This window comes from Rhinoderma darwinii (genome assembly GCF_050947455.1).
Source record: "Rhinoderma darwinii isolate aRhiDar2 chromosome 5 unlocalized genomic scaffold, aRhiDar2.hap1 SUPER_5_unloc_7, whole genome shotgun sequence".
Taxonomy (NCBI): domain Eukaryota; kingdom Metazoa; phylum Chordata; class Amphibia; order Anura; family Rhinodermatidae; genus Rhinoderma; species Rhinoderma darwinii.
The window spans coordinates 173,539-186,179 of NW_027461820.1; the positions used below are offsets into that span (position 1 = coordinate 173,539).

The 12,641-nt window shown below is 47.9% G+C and overlaps 8 non-coding genes across 8 annotated transcripts; all 8 read left to right on the forward strand.

The window, feature by feature from the left end:
• Positions 1-918: 918 nt before the first annotated feature.
• Positions 919-1,109, forward strand: LOC142696683 (U2 spliceosomal RNA). Its single transcript, XR_012864550.1, has one exon. It is a non-coding gene; the product is annotated as a U2 spliceosomal RNA (small nuclear RNA).
• A 1,292-nt stretch (positions 1,110-2,401) lies between these two features.
• Positions 2,402-2,592, forward strand: LOC142696684 (U2 spliceosomal RNA). The gene has a single exon (XR_012864551.1). It is a non-coding gene; the product is annotated as a U2 spliceosomal RNA (small nuclear RNA).
• Positions 2,593-3,876: 1,284 nt separating this feature from the next.
• Positions 3,877-4,067, forward strand: LOC142696685 (U2 spliceosomal RNA). The gene has a single exon (XR_012864552.1). It is a non-coding gene; the product is annotated as a U2 spliceosomal RNA (small nuclear RNA).
• Positions 4,068-5,355: 1,288 nt separating this feature from the next.
• On the forward strand, positions 5,356-5,546 carry LOC142696686 (U2 spliceosomal RNA). The gene has a single exon (XR_012864553.1). It is a non-coding gene; the product is annotated as a U2 spliceosomal RNA (small nuclear RNA).
• Positions 5,547-6,842: 1,296 nt separating this feature from the next.
• On the forward strand, positions 6,843-7,033 carry LOC142696596 (U2 spliceosomal RNA). Its single transcript, XR_012864477.1, has one exon. It is a non-coding gene; the product is annotated as a U2 spliceosomal RNA (small nuclear RNA).
• A 1,265-nt stretch (positions 7,034-8,298) lies between these two features.
• On the forward strand, positions 8,299-8,489 carry LOC142696688 (U2 spliceosomal RNA). Its single transcript, XR_012864554.1, has one exon. It is a non-coding gene; the product is annotated as a U2 spliceosomal RNA (small nuclear RNA).
• A 1,292-nt stretch (positions 8,490-9,781) lies between these two features.
• Positions 9,782-9,972, forward strand: LOC142696689 (U2 spliceosomal RNA). The gene has a single exon (XR_012864555.1). It is a non-coding gene; the product is annotated as a U2 spliceosomal RNA (small nuclear RNA).
• Positions 9,973-11,260: 1,288 nt separating this feature from the next.
• LOC142696690 (U2 spliceosomal RNA) lies at positions 11,261-11,451 on the forward strand. Its single transcript, XR_012864556.1, has one exon. It is a non-coding gene; the product is annotated as a U2 spliceosomal RNA (small nuclear RNA).
• Positions 11,452-12,641: the final 1,190 nt, after the last annotated feature.

Below are 12,641 nucleotides of genomic sequence, written 5' to 3' on the forward strand. Positions count from 1 at the left end.
TGGAGTGGAGTAGGGGAACAGCAAACAGCCAATAAAGCAGCCCGCCCGCTCGCCTGCCCGCCACAATGGACCTACCTGTGTACACTAGATGGATGTGATGGAATGTACTGTCGTCCCTACATTTCAAGAAGAAGTAAGAATTGCAGTTGCAACAAAGCCTTGCTTGCCTACAAAGAGAGCAGCAATTTGGATTTGTTACTATGTTACCTAGAAGAATAACAAACTGTGCAAGGATGGAGGTTGTAGGAGCAAGGAGAAGTTGTCTGTAAAGTTGGTGGATGCCTATTTTCCATTTTGCAGTCCCTTGTCTCCCTCTTGTGGCCTCCTGGAGGCAACTAGCTGTGCAAAAAAAAGACAGCCTGGCGGCCGGCTGTTGCAGTGTTGCCCTCTCAGGCAACACTGAGTGACTGACTGAGCCTCACCGTCTTATATAAAGTTCAGACGGAACTTTGCACGTGTCATAGTGGAGCCCTCAGGATTCCAGAGCCAGCTTTCTGACATCATAATGGGGCCTCAGAGATAAAAGCCTGGGCCCAGGCAGTGTTGGTCAGTGCTGCTCAGCAGGCAGCACTGGACTGGACTGGATTACAGCTGATACAAGGTGTGAAGGAACAAGGGGTGGCTGTGGGCATGCACTTGCTGCCGCTGCCAGTGTTTATCTGCATGGCAGCAGGGCATTTGGGCGTTGCCAGGAAGGCGTTTTTATGTAGATTCCTCCTCTTTCAGCACTGCATTGTGGTGCAAGCAAAAGAAGCAAATCCTGTCTGGCTTCCTCTCCGGCCTTTATTCACCTCCCGTGTAGCTGTGAGTGTGTGAGCCTGCAGGGCCCCATGGAATTGCCTAGAAGTAGGCTGAATCGCTGCAAGGGCTGAACAGCAGTATCGGGCAGGCTCGGGCAACGCGCGGCCCGTTCGGGTTATCGCTTCTCGGCCTTTTGGCTAAGATCAAGTGTAGTATCTGTTCTTATCAGTTTAATATCTGATACGTCCCCTATCTGGGGACCATATATTAAATGGATTTTTAGAACAGGGAGATGGAAATAGAGCTTGCTCTGTCCACTCCACGCATTGACCTGGTATTGCAGTATTTCCAGGACCGGTGCACCCTTTCCTTATGTGTTGACTAAAAGCAGATTCCAAAAGTGTTTTTTGTCTTTGCTATTGTTTCTGTCTTTCTGAAGGGATCTCCCCTTTTAATCCCATTATTTCAACACCTGTTGGACAATGCATGAGTGATAATGAGCTCATTGATTAAATGCAATTAATGAATAGATTGCCACCTCTTGTTGTGTGTCGTCTGTGTTTCTGTGTTTCCGGCATTTCACATTGGAACACCTCATTCACCTTCCTTGTCTTCTCTCCGCCTTCCCTTTTAGGTAAGTTAAAGAGCTGCACCTGAGCCAGCCACTGATTGATTGATTGATTGATTGATTGATTGATTGATTGATTGATTGATTGATTGATGCAGCACAACAGTCAAATAGTGGAGTGGAGTAGGGGAACAGCAAACAGCCAATAAAGCAGCCCGCCCGCTCGCCTGCCCGCCACAATGGACCTACCTGTGTACACTAGATGGATGTGATGGAATGTACTGTCGTCCCTACATTTCAAGAAGAAGTAAGAATTGCAGTTGCAACAAAGCCTTGCTTGCCTACAAAGAGAGCAGCAATTTGGATTTGTTACTATGTTACCTAGAAGAATAACAAACTGTGCAAGGATGGAGGTTGTAGGAGCAAGGAGAAGTTGTCTGTAAAGTTGGTGGATGCCTATTTTCCATTTTGCAGTCCCTTGTCTCCCTCTTGTGGCCTCCTGGAGGCAACTAGCTGTGCAAAAAAAAGACAGCCTGGCGGCCGGCTGTTGCAGTGTTGCCCTCTCAGGCAACACTGAGTGACTGACTGAGCCTCACCGTCTTATATAAAGTTCAGACGGAACTTTGCACGTGTCATAGTGGAGCCCTCAGGATTCCAGAGCCAGCTTTCTGACATCATAATGGGGCCTCAGAGATAAAAGCCTGGGCCCAGGCAGTGTTGGTCAGTGCTGCTCAGCAGGCAGCACTGGACTGGACTGGATTACAGCTGATACAAGGTGTGAAGGAACAAGGGGTGGCTGTGGGCATGCACTTGCTGCCGCTGCCAGTGTTTATCTGCATGGCAGCAGGGCATTTGGGCGTTGCCAGGAAGGCGTTTTTATGTAGATTCCTCCTCTTTCAGCACTGCATTGTGGTGCAAGCAAAAGAAGCAAATCCTGTCTGGCTTCCTCTCCGGCCTTTATTCACCTCCCGTGTAGCTGTGAGTGTGTGAGCCTGCAGGGCCCCATGGAATTGCCTAGAAGTAGGCTGAATCGCTGCAAGGGCTGAACAGCAGTATCGGGCAGGCTCGGGCAACGCGCGGCCCGTTCGGGTTATCGCTTCTCGGCCTTTTGGCTAAGATCAAGTGTAGTATCTGTTCTTATCAGTTTAATATCTGATACGTCCCCTATCTGGGGACCATATATTAAATGGATTTTTAGAACAGGGAGATGGAAATAGAGCTTGCTCTGTCCACTCCACGCATTGACCTGGTATTGCAGTATTTCCAGGACCGGTGCACCCTTTCCTTATGTGTTGACTAAAAGCAGATTCCAAAAGTGTTTTTTGTCTTTGCTATTGTTTCTGTCTTTCTGAAGGGATCTCCCCTTTTAATCCCATTATTTCAACACCTGTTGGACAATGCATGAGTGATAATGAGCTCATTGATTAAATGCAATTAATGAATAGAGTGCCACCTCTTGTTGTGTGTCGTCTGTGTTTCTGTGTTTCCGGCATTTCACATTGGAACACCTCATTCACCTTCCTTGTCTTCTCTCCGCCCTCCCTTTTAGGTAAGTTAAAGAGCTGCACCTGAGCCAGCCACTGATTGATTGATTGATTGATTGATTGATTGATTGATTGATTGATTGATGCAGCACAACAGTCAAATAGTGGAGTGGAGTAGGGGAACAGCAAACAGCCAATAAAGCAGCCCGCCCGCTCGCCTGCCCGCCACAATGGACCTACCTGTGTACACTAGATGGATGTGATGGAATGTACTGTCGTCCCTACATTTCAAGAAGAAGTAAGAATTGCAGTTGCAACAAAGCCTTGCTTGCCTACAAAGAGAGCAGCAATTTGGATTTGTTACTATGTTACCTAGAAGAATAACAAACTGTGCAAGGATGGAGGTTGTAGGAGCAAGGAGAAGTTGTCTGTAAAGTTGGTGGATGCCTATTTTCCATTTTGCAGTCCCTTGTCTCCCTCTTGTGGCCTCCTGGAGGCAACTAGCTGTGCAAAAAAAAGACAGCCTGGCGGCCGGCTGTTGCAGTGTTGCCCTCTCAGGCAACACTGAGTGACTGACTGAGCCTCACCGTCTTATATAAAGTTCAGACGGAACTTTGCACGTGTCATAGTGGAGCCCTCAGGATTCCAGAGCCAGCTTTCTGACATCATAATGGGGCCTCAGAGATAAAAGCCTGGGCCCAGGCAGTGTTGGTCAGTGCTGCTCAGCAGGCAGCACTGGACTGGACTGGATTACAGCTGATACAAGGTGTGAAGGAACAAGGGGTGGCTGTGGGCATGCACTTGCTGCCGCTGCCAGTGTTTATCTGCATGGCAGCAGGGCATTTGGGCGTTGCCAGGAAGGCGTTTTTATGTAGATTCCTCCTCTTTCAGCACTGCATTGTGGTGCAAGCAAAAGAAGCAAATCCTGTCTGGCTTCCTCTCCGGCCTTTATTCACCTCCCGTGTAGCTGTGAGTGTGTGAGCCTGCAGGGCCCCATGGAATTGCCTAGAAGTAGGCTGAATCGCTGCAAGGGCTGAACAGCAGTATCGGGCAGGCTCGGGCAACGCGCGGCCCGTTCGGGTTATCGCTTCTCGGCCTTTTGGCTAAGATCAAGTGTAGTATCTGTTCTTATCAGTTTAATATCTGATACGTCCCCTATCTGGGGACCATATATTAAATGGATTTTTAGAACAGGGAGATGGAAATAGAGCTTGCTCTGTCCACTCCACGCATTGACCTGGTATTGCAGTATTTCCAGGACCGGTGCACCCTTTCCTTATGTGTTGACTAAAAGCAGATTCCAAAAGTGTTTTTTGTCTTTGCTATTGTTTCTGTCTTTCTGAAGGGATCTCCCCTTTTAATCCCATTATTTCAACACCTGTTGGACAATGCATGAGTGATAATGAGCTCATTGATTAAATGCAATTAATGAATAGATTGCCACCTCTTGTTGTGTGTCGTCTGTGTTTCTGTGTTTCCGGCATTTCACATTGGAACACCTCATTCACCTTCCTTGTCTTCTCTCCGCCCTCCCTTTTAGGTAAGTTAAAGAGCTGCACCTGAGCCAGCCACTGATTGATTGATTGATTGATTGATTGATTGATTGATTGATTGATTGATTGATGCAGCACAACAGTCAAATAGTGGAGTGGAGTAGGGGAACAGCAAACAGCCAATAAAGCAGCCCGCCCGCTCGCCTGCCCGCCACAATGGACCTACCTGTGTACACTAGATGGATGTGATGGAATGTACTGTCGTCCCTACATTTCAAGAAGAAGTAAGAATTGCAGTTGCAACAAAGCCTTGCTTGCCTACAAAGAGAGCAGCAATTTGGATTTGTTACTATGTTACCTAGAAGAATAACAAACTGTGCAAGGATGGAGGTTGTAGGAGCAAGGAGAAGTTGTCTGTAAAGTTGGTGGATGCCTATTTTCCATTTTGCAGTCCCTTGTCTCCCTCTTGTGGCCTCCTGGAGGCAACTAGCTGTGCAAAAAAAAGACAGCCTGGCGGCCGGCTGTTGCAGTGTTGCCCTCTCAGGCAACACTGAGTGACTGACTGAGCCTCACCGTCTTATATAAAGTTCAGACGGAACTTTGCACGTGTCATAGTGGAGCCCTCAGGATTCCAGAGCCAGCTTTCTGACATCATAATGGGGCCTCAGAGATAAAAGCCTGGGCCCAGGCAGTGTTGGTCAGTGCTGCTCAGCAGGCAGCACTGGACTGGACTGGATTACAGCTGATACAAGGTGTGAAGGAACAAGGGGTGGCTGTGGGCATGCACTTGCTGCCGCTGCCAGTGTTTATCTGCATGGCAGCAGGGCATTTGGGCGTTGCCAGGAAGGCGTTTTTATGTAGATTCCTCCTCTTTCAGCACTGCATTGTGGTGCAAGCAAAAGAAGCAAATCCTGTCTGGCTTCCTCTCCGGCCTTTATTCACCTCCCGTGTAGCTGTGAGTGTGTGAGCCTGCAGGGCCCCATGGAATTGCCTAGAAGTAGGCTGAATCGCTGCAAGGGCTGAACAGCAGTATCGGGCAGGCTCGGGCAACGCGCGGCCCGTTCGGGTTATCGCTTCTCGGCCTTTTGGCTAAGATCAAGTGTAGTATCTGTTCTTATCAGTTTAATATCTGATACGTCCCCTATCTGGGGACCATATATTAAATGGATTTTTAGAACAGGGAGATGGAAATAGAGCTTGCTCTGTCCACTCCACGCATTGACCTGGTATTGCAGTATTTCCAGGACCGGTGCACCCTTTCCTTATGTGTTGACTAAAAGCAGATTCCAAAAGTGTTTTTTGTCTTTGCTATTGTTTCTGTCTTTCTGAAGGGATCTCCCCTTTTAATCCCATTATTTCAACACCTGTTGGACAATGCATGAGTGATAATGAGCTCATTGATTAAATGCAATTAATGAATAGATTGCCACCTCTTGTTGTGTGTCGTCTGTGTTTCTGTGTTTCCGGCATTTCACATTGGAACACCTCATTCACCTTCCTTGTCTTCTCTCCGCCCTCCCTTTTAGGTAAGTTAAAGAGCTGCACCTGAGCCAGCCACTGATTGATTGATTGATTGATTGATTGATTGATTGATTGATTGATTGATTGATTGATTGATGCAGCACAACAGTCAAATAGTGGAGTGGAGTAGGGGAACAGCAAACAGCCAATAAAGCAGCCCGCCCGCTCGCCTGCCCGCCACAATGGACCTACCTGTGTACACTAGATGGATGTGATGGAATGTACTGTCGTCCCTACATTTCAAGAAGAAGTAAGAATTGCAGTTGCAACAAAGCCTTGCTTGCCTACAAAGAGAGCAGCAATTTGGATTTGTTACTATGTTACCTAGAAGAATAACAAACTGTGCAAGGATGGAGGTTGTAGGAGCAAGGAGAAGTTGTCTGTAAAGTTGGTGGATGCCTATTTTCCATTTTGCAGTCCCTTGTCTCCCTCTTGTGGCCTCCTGGAGGCAACTAGCTGTGCAAAAAAAAGACAGCCTGGCGGCCGGCTGTTGCAGTGTTGCCCTCTCAGGCAACACTGAGTGACTGACTGAGCCTCACCGTCTTATATAAAGTTCAGACGGAACTTTGCACGTGTCATAGTGGAGCCCTCAGGATTCCAGAGCCAGCTTTCTGACATCATAATGGGGCCTCAGAGATAAAAGCCTGGGCCCAGGCAGTGTTGGTCAGTGCTGCTCAGCAGGCAGCACTGGACTGGACTGGATTACAGCTGATACAAGGTGTGAAGGAACAAGGGGTGGCTGTGGGCATGCACTTGCTGCCGCTGCCAGTGTTTATCTGCATGGCAGCAGGGCATTTGGGCGTTGCCAGGAAGGCGTTTTTATGTAGATTCCTCCTCTTTCAGCACTGCATTGTGGTGCAAGCAAAAGAAGCAAATCCTGTCTGGCTTCCTCTCCGGCCTTTATTCACCTCCCGTGTAGCTGTGAGTGTGTGAGCCTGCAGGGCCCCATGGAATTGCCTAGAAGTAGGCTGAATCGCTGCAAGGGCTGAACAGCAGTATCGGGCAGGCTCGGGCAACGCGCGGCCCGTTCGGGTTATCGCTTCTCGGCCTTTTAGCTAAGATCAAGTGTAGTATCTGTTCTTATCAGTTTAATATCTGATACGTCCCCTATCTGGGGACCATATATTAAATGGATTTTTAGAACAGGGAGATGGAAATAGAGCTTGCTCTGTCCACTCCACGCATTGACCTGGTATTGCAGTATTTCCAGGACCGGTGCACCCTTTCCTTATGTGTTGACTAAAAGCAGATTCCAAAAGTGTTTTTTGTCTTTGCTATTGTTTCTGTCTTTCTGAAGGGATCTCCCCTTTTAATCCCATTATTTCAACACCTGTTGGACAATGCATGAGTGATAATGAGCTCATTGATTAAATGCAATTAATGAATAGATTGCCACCTCTTGTTGTGTGTCGTCTGTGTTTCTGTGTTTCCGGCATTTCACATTGGAACACCTCATTCACCTTCCTTGTCTTCTCTCCGCCCTCCCTTTTAGGTAAGTTAAAGAGCTGCACCTGAGCCAGCCACTGATTGATTGATTGATTGATTGATTGATTGATTGATTGATTGATTGATTGATTGATGCAGCACAACAGTCAAATAGTGGAGTGGAGTAGGGGAACAGCAAACAGCCAATAAAGCAGCCCGCCCGCTCGCCTGCCCGCCACAATGGACCTACCTGTGTACACTAGATGGATGTGATGGAATGTACTGTCGTCCCTACATTTCAAGAAGAAGTAAGAATTGCAGTTGCAACAAAGCCTTGCTTGCCTACAAAGAGAGCAGCAATTTGGATTTGTTACTATGTTACCTAGAAGAATAACAAACTGTGCAAGGATGGAGGTTGTAGGAGCAAGGAGAAGTTGTCTGTAAAGTTGGTGGATGCCTATTTTCCATTTTGCAGTCCCTTGTCTCCCTCTTGTGGCCTCCTGGAGGCAACTAGCTGTGCAAAAAAAAGACAGCCTGGCGGCCGGCTGTTGCAGTGTTGCCCTCTCAGGCAACACTGAGTGACTGACTGAGCCTCACCGTCTTATATAAAGTTCAGACGGAACTTTGCACGTGTCATAGTGGAGCCCTCAGGATTCCAGAGCCAGCTTTCTGACATCATAATGGGGCCTCAGAGATAAAAGCCTGGGCCCAGGCAGTGTTGGTCAGTGCTGCTCAGCAGGCAGCACTGGACTGGACTGGATTACAGCTGATACAAGGTGTGAAGGAACAAGGGGTGGCTGTGGGCATGCACTTGCTGCCGCTGCCAGTGTTTATCTGCATGGCAGCAGGGCATTTGGGCGTTGCCAGGAAGGCGTTTTTATGTAGATTCCTCCTCTTTCAGCACTGCATTGTGGTGCAAGCAAAAGAAGCAAATCCTGTCTGGCTTCTAGCTGTGAGTGTGTGAGCCTGCAGGGCCCCATGGAATTGCCTAGAAGTAGGCTGAATCGCTGCAAGGGCTGAACAGCAGTATCGGGCAGGCTCGGGCAACGCGCGGCCCGTTCGGGTTATCGCTTCTCGGCCTTTTGGCTAAGATCAAGTGTAGTATCTGTTCTTATCAGTTTAATATCTGATACGTCCCCTATCTGGGGACCATATATTAAATGGATTTTTAGAACAGGGAGATGGAAATAGAGCTTGCTCTGTCCACTCCACGCATTGACCTGGTATTGCAGTATTTCCAGGACCGGTGCACCCTTTCCTTATGTGTTGACTAAAAGCAGATTCCAAAAGTGTTTTTTGTCTTTGCTATTGTTTCTGTCTTTCTGAAGGGATCTCCCCTTTTAATCCCATTATTTCAACACCTGTTGGACAATGCATGAGTGATAATGAGCTCATTGATTAAATGCAATTAATGAATAGATTGCCACCTCTTGTTGTGTGTCGTCTGTGTTTCTGTGTTTCCGGCATTTCACATTGGAACACCTCATTCACCTTCCTTGTCTTCTCTCCGCCCTCCCTTTTAGGTAAGTTAAAGAGCTGCACCTGAGCCAGCCACTGATTGATTGATTGATTGATTGATTGATTGATTGATTGATTGATTGATTGATTGATGCAGCACAACAGTCAAATAGTGGAGTGGAGTAGGGGAACAGCAAACAGCCAATAAAGCAGCCCGCCCGCTCGCCTGCCCGCCACAATGGACCTACCTGTGTACACTAGATGGATGTGATGGAATGTACTGTCGTCCCTACATTTCAAGAAGAAGTAAGAATTGCAGTTGCAACAAAGCCTTGCTTGCCTACAAAGAGAGCAGCAATTTGGATTTGTTACTATGTTACCTAGAAGAATAACAAACTGTGCAAGGATGGAGGTTGTAGGAGCAAGGAGAAGTTGTCTGTAAAGTTGGTGGATGCCTATTTTCCATTTTGCAGTCCCTTGTCTCCCTCTTGTGGCCTCCTGGAGGCAACTAGCTGTGCAAAAAAAAGACAGCCTGGCGGCCGGCTGTTGCAGTGTTGCCCTCTCAGGCAACACTGAGTGACTGACTGAGCCTCACCGTCTTATATAAAGTTCAGACGGAACTTTGCACGTGTCATAGTGGAGCCCTCAGGATTCCAGAGCCAGCTTTCTGACATCATAATGGGGCCTCAGAGATAAAAGCCTGGGCCCAGGCAGTGTTGGTCAGTGCTGCTCAGCAGGCAGCACTGGACTGGACTGGATTACAGCTGATACAAGGTGTGAAGGAACAAGGGGTGGCTGTGGGCATGCACTTGCTGCCGCTGCCAGTGTTTATCTGCATGGCAGCAGGGCATTTGGGCGTTGCCAGGAAGGCGTTTTTATGTAGATTCCTCCTCTTTCAGCACTGCATTGTGGTGCAAGCAAAAGAAGCAAATCCTGTCTGGCTTCCTCTCCGGCCTTTATTCACCTCCCGTGTAGCTGTGAGTGTGTGAGCCTGCAGGGCCCCATGGAATTGCCTAGAAGTAGGCTGAATCGCTGCAAGGGCTGAACAGCAGTATCGGGCAGGCTCGGGCAACGCGCGGCCCGTTCGGGTTATCGCTTCTCGGCCTTTTGGCTAAGATCAAGTGTAGTATCTGTTCTTATCAGTTTAATATCTGATACGTCCCCTATCTGGGGACCATATATTAAATGGATTTTTAGAACAGGGAGATGGAAATAGAGCTTGCTCTGTCCACTCCACGCATTGACCTGGTATTGCAGTATTTCCAGGACCGGTGCACCCTTTCCTTATGTGTTGACTAAAAGCAGATTCCAAAAGTGTTTTTTGTCTTTGCTATTGTTTCTGTCTTTCTGAAGGGATCTCCCCTTTTAATCCCATTATTTCAACACCTGTTGGACAATGCATGAGTGATAATGAGCTCATTGATTAAATGCAATTAATGAATAGATTGCCACCTCTTGTTGTGTGTCGTCTGTGTTTCTGTGTTTCCGGCATTTCACATTGGAACACCTCATTCACCTTCCTTGTCTTCTCTCCGCCCTCCCTTTTAGGTAAGTTAAAGAGCTGCACCTGAGCCAGCCACTGATTGATTGATTGATTGATTGATTGATTGATTGATTGATTGATTGATTGATTGATTGTGATGCAGCACAACAGTCAAATAGTGGAGTGGAGTAGGGGAACAGCAAACAGCCAATAAAGCAGCCCGCCCGCTCGCCTGCCCGCCACAATGGACCTACCTGTGGGATGTGATGGAATGTACTGTCGTCCCTACATTTCAAGAAGAAGTAAGAATTGCAGTTGCAACAAAGCCTTGCTTGCCTACAAAGAGAGCAGCAATTTGGATTTGTTACTATGTTACCTAGAAGAATAACAAACTGAACTGTGCAAGGATGGAGGTTGTAGGAGCAAGGAGAAGTTGTCTGTAAAGTTGGTGGATGCCTATTTTCCATTTTGCAGTCCCTTGTCTCCCTCTTGTGGCCTCCTGGAGGCAACTAGCTGTGCAAAAAAAAGACAGCCTGGCGGCCGGCTGTTGCAGTGTTGCCCTCTCAGGCAACACTGAGTGACTGACTGAGCCTCACCGTCTTATATAAAGTTCAGACGGAACTTTGCTCATAGTGGAGCCCTCAGGATTCCAGAGCCAGCTTTCTGACATCATAATGGGGCCTCAGAGATAAAAGCCTGGGCCCAGGCAGTGTTGGTCAGTGCTGCTCAGCAGGCAGCACTGGACTGGACTGGATTACAGCTGATACAAGGTGTGAAGGAACAAGGGGTGGCTGTGGGCATGCACTTGCTGCCGCTGCCAGTGTTTATCTGCATGGCAGCAGGGCATTTGGGCGTTGCCAGGAAGGCGTTTTTATGTAGATTCCTCCTCTTTCAGCACTGCATTGTGGTGCAAGCAAAAGAAGCAAATCCTGTCTGGCTTCCTCTCCGGCCTTTATTCACCTCCCGTGTAGCTGTGAGTGTGTGAGCCTGCAGGGCCCCATGGAATTGCCTAGAAGTAGGCTGAATCGCTGCAAGGGCTGAACAGCAGTATCGGGCAGGCTCGGGCAACGCGCGGCCCGTTCGGGTTATCGCTTCTCGGCCTTTTGGCTAAGATCAAGTGTAGTATCTGTTCTTATCAGTTTAATATCTGATACGTCCCCTATCTGGGGACCATATATTAAATGGATTTTTAGAACAGGGAGATGGAAATAGAGCTTGCTCTGTCCACTCCACGCATTGACCTGGTATTGCAGTATTTCCAGGACCGGTGCACCCTTTCCTTATGTGTTGACTAAAAGCAGATTCCAAAAGTGTTTTTTGTCTTTGCTATTGTTTCTGTCTTTCTGAAGGGATCTCCCCTTTTAATCCCATTATTTCAACACCTGTTGGACAATGCATGAGTGATAATGAGCTCATTGATTAAATGCAATTAATGAATAGATTGCCACCTCTTGTTGTGTGTCGTCTGTGTTTCTGTGTTTCCGGCATTTCACATTGGAACACCTCATTCACCTTCCTTGTCTTCTCTCCGCCCTCCCTTTTAGGTAAGTTAAAGAGCTGCACCTGAGCCAGCCACTGATTGATTGATTGATTGATTGATTGATTGATTGATTGATTGATTGATTGATGCAGCACAACAGTCAAATAGTGGAGTGGAGTAGGGGAACAGCAAACAGCCAATAAAGCAGCCCGCCCGCTCGCCTGCCCGCCACAATGGACCTACCTGTGTACACTAGATGGATGTGATGGAATGTACTGTCGTCCCTACATTTCAAGAAGAAGTAAGAATTGCAGTTGCAACAAAGCCTTGCTTGCCTACAAAGAGAGCAGCAATTTGGATTTGTTACTATGTTACCTAGAAGAATAACAAACTGTGCAAGGATGGAGGTTGTAGGAGCAAGGAGAAGTTGTCTGTAAAGTTGGTGGATGCCTATTTTCCATTTTGCAGTCCCTTGTCTCCCTCTTGTGGCCTCCTGGAGGCAACTAGCTGTGCAAAAAAAAGACAGCCTGGCGGCCGGCTGTTGCAGTGTTGCCCTCTCAGGCAACACTGAGTGACTGACTGAGCCTCACCGTCTTATATAAAGTTCAGACGGAACTTTGCACGTGTCATAGTGGAGCCCTCAGGATTCCAGAGCCAGCTTTCTGACATCATAATGGGGCCTCAGAGATAAAAGCCTGGGCCCAGGCAGTGTTGGTCAGTGCTGCTCAGCAGGCAGCACTGGACTGGACTGGATTACAGCTGATACAAGGTGTGAAGGAACAAGGGGTGGCTGTGGGCATGCACTTGCTGCCGCTGCCAGTGTTTATCTGCATGGCAGCAGGGCATTTGGGCGTTGCCAGGAAGGCGTTTTTATGTAGATTCCTCCTCTTTCAGCACTGCATTGTGGTGCAAGCAAAAGAAGCAAATCCTGTCTGGCTTCCTCTCCGGCCTTTATTCACCTCCCGTGTAGCTGTGAGTGTGTGAGCCT